Below are 8,825 nucleotides of genomic sequence, written 5' to 3' on the forward strand. Positions count from 1 at the left end.
ATCCGTTTCAACGGCCTTGAACGCAAAGATCTGTGGGATGCTGATCTCCTGGGGCACCAAAGGGTCCTAAAAATCTGGAACATTCAGATGAGGCCCTGAAGTAGGTGCAGAAGGTCCTTAATCTGGAACACGCAGATGAAGAAACCTTAAAGTGAAGGTTTTCTCTCCTGAGCTTAACCTTGTTGCAAATGTCTCTGTGTGTCTTCTGCCTCTCAGGGCCAGACACATAGAAGTTGGTCAATCTGCTCTGGTCTCTCTAGCATGGAGACTCAGGACATGCTGTAGTCGTCTCGCTGGACTAAAACTCTAAACATAGTGTTGGTTAATGTCTCTTTCCTCCCAGGCTGGAGGCACAGAACGTTGCCGTATCTGTTTCTGCCTCACAAGCTGTAGATTCAGATCCTCGAATATTGTGTTGTCTCTCTGGTTAAACCAGAGGCTTAGAACTTGGTTGCTCTTTCACAGTCTCATCCTCGCCAGACAGACTCAGAACTTGGGAAACTGTTTGTCTCTCGCGTGGAGACTCAGAACCTGTTGAACTGTTTATCTCATGAAGGAGACTCAGAACTTGGGGAACTATTTGTCTCTCGGATGAGGAAACTCAGAACCTGGTGAACTGTTTGCCTCCCATGTGGAGACTCAGAACAAGGAGTGTCTGTTGAAAGGGTACATTTATCCTTTTCCGGAAAGGGAAAACATTGCAATTTGGCGCTTCTCCATTCCAGTGTTGCAATAGGCTGCTGGCAGAGATGGCACACAGTATGACCCACCCTTCTTTCCCCTGTGGAACTCATTTGCATACTGTACACAGTAAGAAGTCTTTAAAGTGTCTTTAAAATTTTTCAATGGATTTCTCCCTTTCCAAACCATCATCAGAATACCCTTGGCAATATACTAAACAAATAGACACCAAACATGATAGAAAACGATTGAACTGTCATGCGTTCATTAATTTGTGTAAGATGTTGCATTAAAAATAGCTGTCACTGAGAATACTTATTTCTCTGAATAAGTATGAGATGGATGTGTGTAGTTTACGTAAGTCTTAAGGTTTCCAAACATAGTTGTGAATGGATTTGGATGGATCATTTTGGTCTTTCTTTGTTTCACCCACTACTGCTGAGGTTCTGAGGAATGTTTATGGACGTCACAAACCAGGACATTAGGGATCAGTCTCTAGGTGGGTGAAGGGCAGAAACTGCATGTAGACCAATGAGAAGTCCTGTCCTTCCTGGGCTTGAAACTAGAGGTTTTCTTCTTGCCCTCAAAGAGGTTTCTGGCTGTTGTCCAATCATCTTTATCTGATGGCGTTGGACATTTTGTTTGTGCTAGTCCAACAGGATCCAATCAAAATGGAGCAAACCTTTGTCCACTGTTACGGGCAAAGAGGGGCCCGGCCATAAACTGGGCCCTGAAATGTGCTGTCCACTACAGTATTTATTTATTTATTTATGCAGTTGCCTATTGTTCATAGTACTGTGGCTGAAGAAGCCTAGGCTAACCTAAAGGCAAGACATCACAAAATAATATACATGTATTGTTTGTTCAGTGATTAAATATGAAACTAGTTCAATTTCAATTCAAATCAAAAAATCTAAATCTAATTATTCTAAATAAAACACTTTATTTGACTTGTGAATTGGCCTCTCATTTTAGGTGATTGAAGTGGGCATCAATGGACAGCGTTCTTATGCCAAATATAGATGTAAAACATTAATCAAAATTAAGAGACAATTTATACAAAACAACTCAATGAAGCAGTCAAAATCATGTTCTACCCACAAGATTTTTTTCAAACATATAGCATCTCATGATGCATCATATTTTTTTTCATGCTGCATGCTCACTTTCATAATCAACATTGATTAAATAAAATAAAGAAAAAAACACTATAGCCTACTATTTAAACATACATATGAAGCTAAACATGTTTTGTTTAAATTCTAATTATTTATTTAAAGTATTGTAGAATAGCTTCTGCAGCAGGTGCATTGAGAACCGGTAGAAGAAGAAGAATAAAAAGTTTTATTTATATAGCGCCTTTCCAAAGCTCAAGGTCACTTTACATAGTATTAGACAATACATTTGCACAAAATAACATTAGCACACTCACATACACAAGACAAGAACAGGTCTTCTTTTGCCACATTATTCAAAATTCAAATTAAATAGATAAGTCTTAAGCTGTTAGTCGCTTAAGGTTTTAGGGATTCAGACCGTGCATTTTTACATATTTTGACCATTCAACCCCAAACAATATTCCACGAAAGAACTGAATAGCGATCAAATGTTGTCTGAAAGGCGTGCGTGTGTGTGTGTGTGTGTGTGTGTGTGTGTGTGTGTGTGTGTGTGTGAGCGCGCTTAAGGTCAGAGTCTGGCAGTGCGTGCACGTCCCACGCCACGCTTTATTTTCTAATACGCGCATATTTGTTGCTTTCTTTGTCATGTGCTGCGCGTATATATTTAACTCTGCTTCCAGCGTTCACTAAAACATTGGAAGTAGAAGAGCTCACACACACGTCCTGAATCACACCTGCTATCACACAGACGCAAATTAAGAAATACAGCTCATATTAGCGCTGTCCTCCTTAAAGTAGGCTTGGGCGGTATCCAAATTTTGATACCGTCAAACCTCCTCCCTATTTTACCTCGGTATACGGTATTACCGTGAATAATTAAAACATTATGATGTAAGGCTCAGACAGCGTCAACAAACTGTTGGCTTGGCTTATATATATATATATATATATATATATATATATATATATATATATATATATAGGCCTATATTTTTATTTTATTTTTTACATTTGAGCCCCTGCCCCTGAGAAACTCTCTGCACGTTTTATGCTTACCGTTATGAGACAATTGTCAGACAATTGACATTTTTTTTTGTGAGTCCCATGTCCACTTGATTTTTGTGGAGTTCATGCTTATTGCTTACATTGCCAGCTGTGTGACAAAAGGCAATATTACAGCATAGTCCGAGGGTGCGCTCGGTTTTTCATCCACGCAGCAGTGAGTGGATGGTGGTTTCGGATATGCGCCCTTAGGTTCAAGGTATTTCCATCTCTCGCGGTCATCTTTTTGTTGCACAATTTGCAAATTGCCTCGTCTGTATTTACCGTCAAAACCCAAAATACTTCCAAACTGCAGAAGTTGTGTTCTTTTTCGAGACTGAATAACTCAGTGCCCGACTCGCCGTCTTTTCCCCTCTCTCTCTCTCTCTCTCTCTCTCTCTCTCTCTCTCTCTCTCTCTCTCTCTCTCTCTCTCTCTCTCTCTCTCTCTCTCTCATCCACGCTGTCACAACAACGCATACACATATTTAGGCATTTAATAAAAAGGCATTTTTTTTTTGCCGGTTTGACGGTATTGAAACTGATACCGTTGCTATTTTTAGATCCCGCGGTATACCATTTTACCGTATTACCGCCCAAGCCTACCTTAAAGTACCACTACTAATAAAATTCCATATCGTACCGTTTGTAATAGCAGAGTATCGCAAAACTTTTCTAGTACTGTTATATCGTGCAACACTACATGACCCCTTAAGAGGCGAGGGACGACCCTTTTGGCCGACCATTTTTTCCGTCATTAAACTAGCAAAAGTGGATTTGGACACTCATCTGCACCATGAGTTCCAGACCATTAAAATAGGGCCCTATAAGTGCACCCCAGAAAACATTAAAAACAATAACTTAGCCCTGCCCACAACAATTTTAGGACTTAAAGTTCGGTCTGGACTCGATCCATAGAGGAGTTATTATGCCCAAACAGAAACTGTTCGGACAAATCACATTGTCAGGGCGATGATTGACAGATTATCACCAGAAACATAATGAGCCACGTCATCAAAGAGTGCTTGGGTTGAATTAGTTTACAACAATGATGGCTATTCTGCCGTGCAAAGGCAAAAGGCCGTAACTTCGTTTTTGGTCGAAAATGAGTTCTTGACATTTTTGGGACATTCAAGACCTCCTTTATCATGTGGATAAATGTCGTTATTCAATTCGGTTGTTTTTTTCGAGAAAATTATGGACTGTCTTAACAGTAACTTCCAAAAGTCCAAGAGAAACCAAGGCAGAACACCGTAACAGCAGTTACCGCTCTTTGCCTTTGTTTTGGACCGCTCAAACTGAGTTACGGTACTCTGTTTAGTCATGCGTCAAAATTAAGTTACGGTACCGACATGCAGTTATGTTGTCCCGCCTTTGTTTTACTGTCTATTAAAGTTTGCCGTGTTTAAGTTACGGTGTAGCCTGTGTACTGTCATACATGTTTTCATAATGCGGAATTTTCACTCAGCGCGCCTGTCAGACAGTATGGGGCTGCCTACTGCACGAGTGTGTACTCGAATGCCGTGACAGCGTGCGATCACGCATACAATCCGTAGTAACAGTTCGCAATTATATCCATATATCCTACCTTTTTTTGTAAACCCGATAAAATCCATGGCAATGAACGTCATCGGAGATGTTTAATCCACAAGCATTCTGAGAATTATTCCTACTTGTCGTTCACATCAATCTAAAAGTTGTCCTTTTAGGCTAGGCGATTTTCATTCAAAGATGTAAAAGTAATAAAGCTATGTAGCCTATTGTATCATTTTTCTACTAGATAAAAACATTAAAAACATATTGCAATAAATAATTACTCTGTTTAGCCTATGAATGGGCAATCCGATCCAGTCAGTGCTGTCATTAGAGTGTGATAGCCAAAGTTAACCCTTGATTAACCAGCGGCACTATTTGCTATTTATCTTATAACAAATCATGTAAAAATGCATGGAATTGGAATTTGTTCTATTTTTTTTATATCTTTGCATTATATATGCAAATGTTTATTCATTAGAAATAAGCATATCTTGTTCATATAATTCAGTATCACCTATCAACCTGTAAGTTTTGCTGCACACCAATGAAGATACTCTTTACAAGACGTATTTGTCCTTAATATGGCATCAGAATGCAACCAAAGCACATGATGGTAATAAGAAGATGGCTATAATTAATTGTAAATCATCCAAAATAAATGCCATGATCATTAGATTTTATAGAGGTGTTACTATAATGATTTTGCAAATGGTGATCAGCGACCAAATATTGATAATATGGAAGTTACTGCCTTTTTTGTCTTGGCATGACATTTTTTGCAGACAATACAAAGGCAGAGTGCAGTAACTTCAAAATAGAGGTCAAAAGTCAAGTTTGAGTAAAAAAAAATAGTGTATGTAGATAATTTTCATTACTAAAACATCTGAATGCCAGATTTCCAGTGTCCTACCTATAACTAATTTGTCTGGACAACAAAAAATCTTTAAAGTCATTTTTCTCAGTTCCACACTCCAGTGAGTTAAGGTCTTTTGCCTTTGTAGGGCAGTATTGTCATAGGCGTAATTTGCAGGTGGGACATGTCCCCACCACATTTTGAAACATCTTGCTGCACGGATGAACCTTACTAATACAAACAAAACATCTCTGGTTAACTAGAAGAGCATAATTTTGTTCGTTTGTTAAATAAGAAGCAATCTGGGCTTGTTGCCGCTGTAATCCGAGGTGAAGATTTCTCTTGTGGCTCATGCATGCAGTCTTTACACAGACGAGCGATTTAATCTAACGCTTAACGCCATCGCAGAGACTTTCTATTTGTTCCGGTGAAATCACAAAATTCACGCATTTTCGTGAGACTGTCCCACCCTCTTTTTAAAACAAAGTTACGCCACTGGCTGTTGTTGAAGAACTGAGATGTGTAGATTCCACCATCGCGTCTGTTATAGAAGATATCAACAGTGCATTCATTTTAAAAGAGGAACAGTGGAACGTGATCAAGGTGTTTGTCTATGGGAAAGATGCATCTGTAGCTCTGTAGTCTGTTGCTCTGATTGGTTGTAGGTAGGGATGGGCATTTTCCCAAAATATTGTATTCGAATATTTGGGCTCATAAAAGTCGAATATTCGAATATTCGTTTATTTAAATTAGGTATTTTGAGAAAATGAGAGATGTTTCTTTCTTTTTTTCTCTAAACATGTCGTCACCATTTCTGAACAAGCTTATGATTAGGCAATGTACACAACACGCTTACGTTATATCTTAAGGTTTTTAAAACATTAAACAGTGTGTAAAAAAATGCCTAAAGAACAAAAGCATTATAAGCTCAAGGAGCACGAGCGCAGAGCGCGTCAGTTAGCGTGACGTATACACACACACACACACACACACACACACACACACAAACGTCAATAGGCTATAGCCTACCGACCTGTGTGTGTGTGTGTTTCATATGGCTGATGTGTTTACTTTGTATTGTTTCACATTTTCATGTAGGGATAAACTATAATATTATTGGATTATGATATTATTCTCGGGTGAGAAAATGCGCCACTGACAGGCGTTGCGGAGACAAAGATATCGGTTAAGTGAAGTCTGAGTGAAGAACTTTGTATTTTCTGTTCATAAACCCTCAAAGAACTTTAAAGGAAGCATTTGTCTCGAGATCATTTTGCTATCATAAGTTCTCACTCGCACTCGGGGTAACTTAGCTACAGATGAGCTTACCTGCACTCCTGAGCAGTGATCGCTCATTCCACTGGTGTTTGGATTTCATGTGATTCTCGTTTGTGGTGGTGATGTCATTATAACTCAGTTTCAGTAATTGATTTCATCAAAAGTAACTCCATTTTGTGCATTTTCATCATAGTGCAAACAGCATTTTCAATTTTCATCGAAGTAACGTTAATTCCAAACATTGCGAGGCAGACGACGACATTGTGATCAAATGCACTTAAATTATTAACCTGCTCCACAACGCCACCCAGTGGATTGAGATATAACTGCGAGATTTAGAGGGATTTCTCATGGATGCACTGTGTAGCCAGTTGCTTGTGACTTTTTATTTTATGTCATCCTACTTTTATTATTTTATTTTACCTTAACTTATTTGTGTTGAAATAAATATTTTTGTAAATGTTTTAACTTCATCACAACTTAATGTTACCCTTTCATTGTTATTTATGTTTAATTTTCAATGGTTCCAGTCGGAAGTTCCTACCAATTGTTGTAGGTGGGGCCTTAATTAGTGGCGCACCTTAGGATGCGTTATCCGCTTCCCCTTTAAGCGTTCGCGCTCAGTCTGACTGAATGCAGCGGGGGAAGTGCGGAGTGAAACAGTAGGCCTTCCAGTGTGTGTGTGTTTTCTAATTTTGCTCCAACCTAGTTTTTCTTTAAAGTAAATAAATGCACGTCCTTCATCTCATCCATGTTTGGCTGTCCTTCTGTCCTGAGGGTACCACTTGATATCTGCTACAACTGCATTTACTGCCAGCCAATTAACAAAATAAAATTCGAATAGTATTTTTAGTTTTCGAATGTTAATTACAGATCGAATATTCGACTATTCGAATATTCGTGCACACCCCTAGTTGTAGGTCTATCCAGTTGAGGGCTTTCCTGTGTCGGTTGAAATAGGCCCCCATAATCAAAGCCCAATGGAGCAGTATCAGACTCATATTCTGACTAAGCACATCGGGGTATCATCTACACCACTCATAAAATCACAATACTGTTCAAATAAAGTTTTGGACAAAATTACTTTTTCAAAATTTCAATACAGGAAAAACCCTGCAATAATAAAACTAAGATATGGAGTGACATAATCTCATCTGACAGAAAATTTTGAGTCAGTATTTCAATTCCTGCGGTCAGACACCAATTACTTTACAATAAATTGCTTTTATAAAAATATTTTCAAGTAAATGTAAAGTGTATATATAAAATAAAGTGAAATAAAGTATGTGTGAAAACTACATAAAAACATGTATATGAATTAATGTATATTTTTATAATTGTCTATAGCAGTGTTTCTAAACCTTTCTTCCTCTTAGACTGCATCAAACCTTTCCTATTTTGTTTAAATGTTCACATTTCACCTTTGTGTATTTCAAACTGTAAAGAATCTGTAGATGAATCTGAACTAAATCAGAAACAATAGATCTGATCTCAAACTAGCTCACACTAGTTTTAGAGGTCCGGTCAATTATTTCCTCCCTTTAAAACATATACATTTAAGACATAACACATGCATAAAAGGTGGATTTGCCTGATATGAGTCTGAGAAGTAAGAAGTGATAGTTGATCTAGTTATTAAAACACAGTCTTAATCGAGCGGCTCTGTTTCTGAAACTCACTTTAGGGCACAACTTCCTAAAATGACCATTAAACTGTAAAGACTGAGTTTAATATGATCGCACACAGAAAACACCGGACAATAATATGAAATGATATCAGAAGCTGATGAATGAACTTACCGTAATGTGATATTTATGACCGTTTTTAACTCCTGGAAATGTGACTTTACATCTCGTCAGAATTGAGTCTTTACTTTCTGTGTTTCCTCAGAACACGCATGTGCAGGAGACCTCAGGTGTCAACAACACATAAACCCTGCCCATCTCTCTTCTTCTGCTCTTAGTCTTCAGTCGCTCGTTAAATGTGTTTAGCGCCTCCTCCTGTACTAGAGATTGCTTTCATTATTTATATTCATTGCACTTCAGTTATCATTTGTTTCACTGTAATTCTTTATAAATTCATGTTTTGTAATTTAATATACACTCCAGATTTCTTTACATTTCCCTCACAATTATCTGTACCTGTTTTATTAAAGGGGTCATATAATGCCATTTTTGTATAAGTTAACAGTGTTGGGGAAAGTTACTTTTAAAAGAAATGCATTACAATATTGAGTTACTACTAAAAAAAGTAACTAATTGCGTTACTTAGTTACTTTTTATGGAAAGTAATGCATTACTTTACTTTTGAGTTACTTTTT

General features: G+C 37.9%; 1 protein-coding gene across 2 annotated transcripts in view; it reads right to left on the reverse strand.

The window, feature by feature from the left end:
- The window catches only part of LOC137047064 (NACHT, LRR and PYD domains-containing protein 3-like), a 73,822-nt gene extending 65,445 nt beyond the window's left edge, over positions 1 to 8,377 (reverse strand). Inside the window, exon 1 of one of the 2 annotated variants that reach the window (XM_067424605.1) lies at positions 8,305 to 8,377. The gene's annotated coding sequence lies outside the window, so the exon portion shown is untranslated. The remainder of the gene's footprint in view (positions 1 to 8,304) is intronic. The other variant, XM_067424604.1, reaches the window with a different exon arrangement.
- Positions 8,378 to 8,825: the final 448 nt, after the last annotated feature.

The sequence above is a fragment of the Pseudorasbora parva genome, chromosome 18 (assembly GCF_024679245.1).
Source record: "Pseudorasbora parva isolate DD20220531a chromosome 18, ASM2467924v1, whole genome shotgun sequence".
Classification (NCBI taxonomy): Eukaryota; Metazoa; Chordata; class Actinopteri; order Cypriniformes; family Gobionidae; genus Pseudorasbora; species Pseudorasbora parva.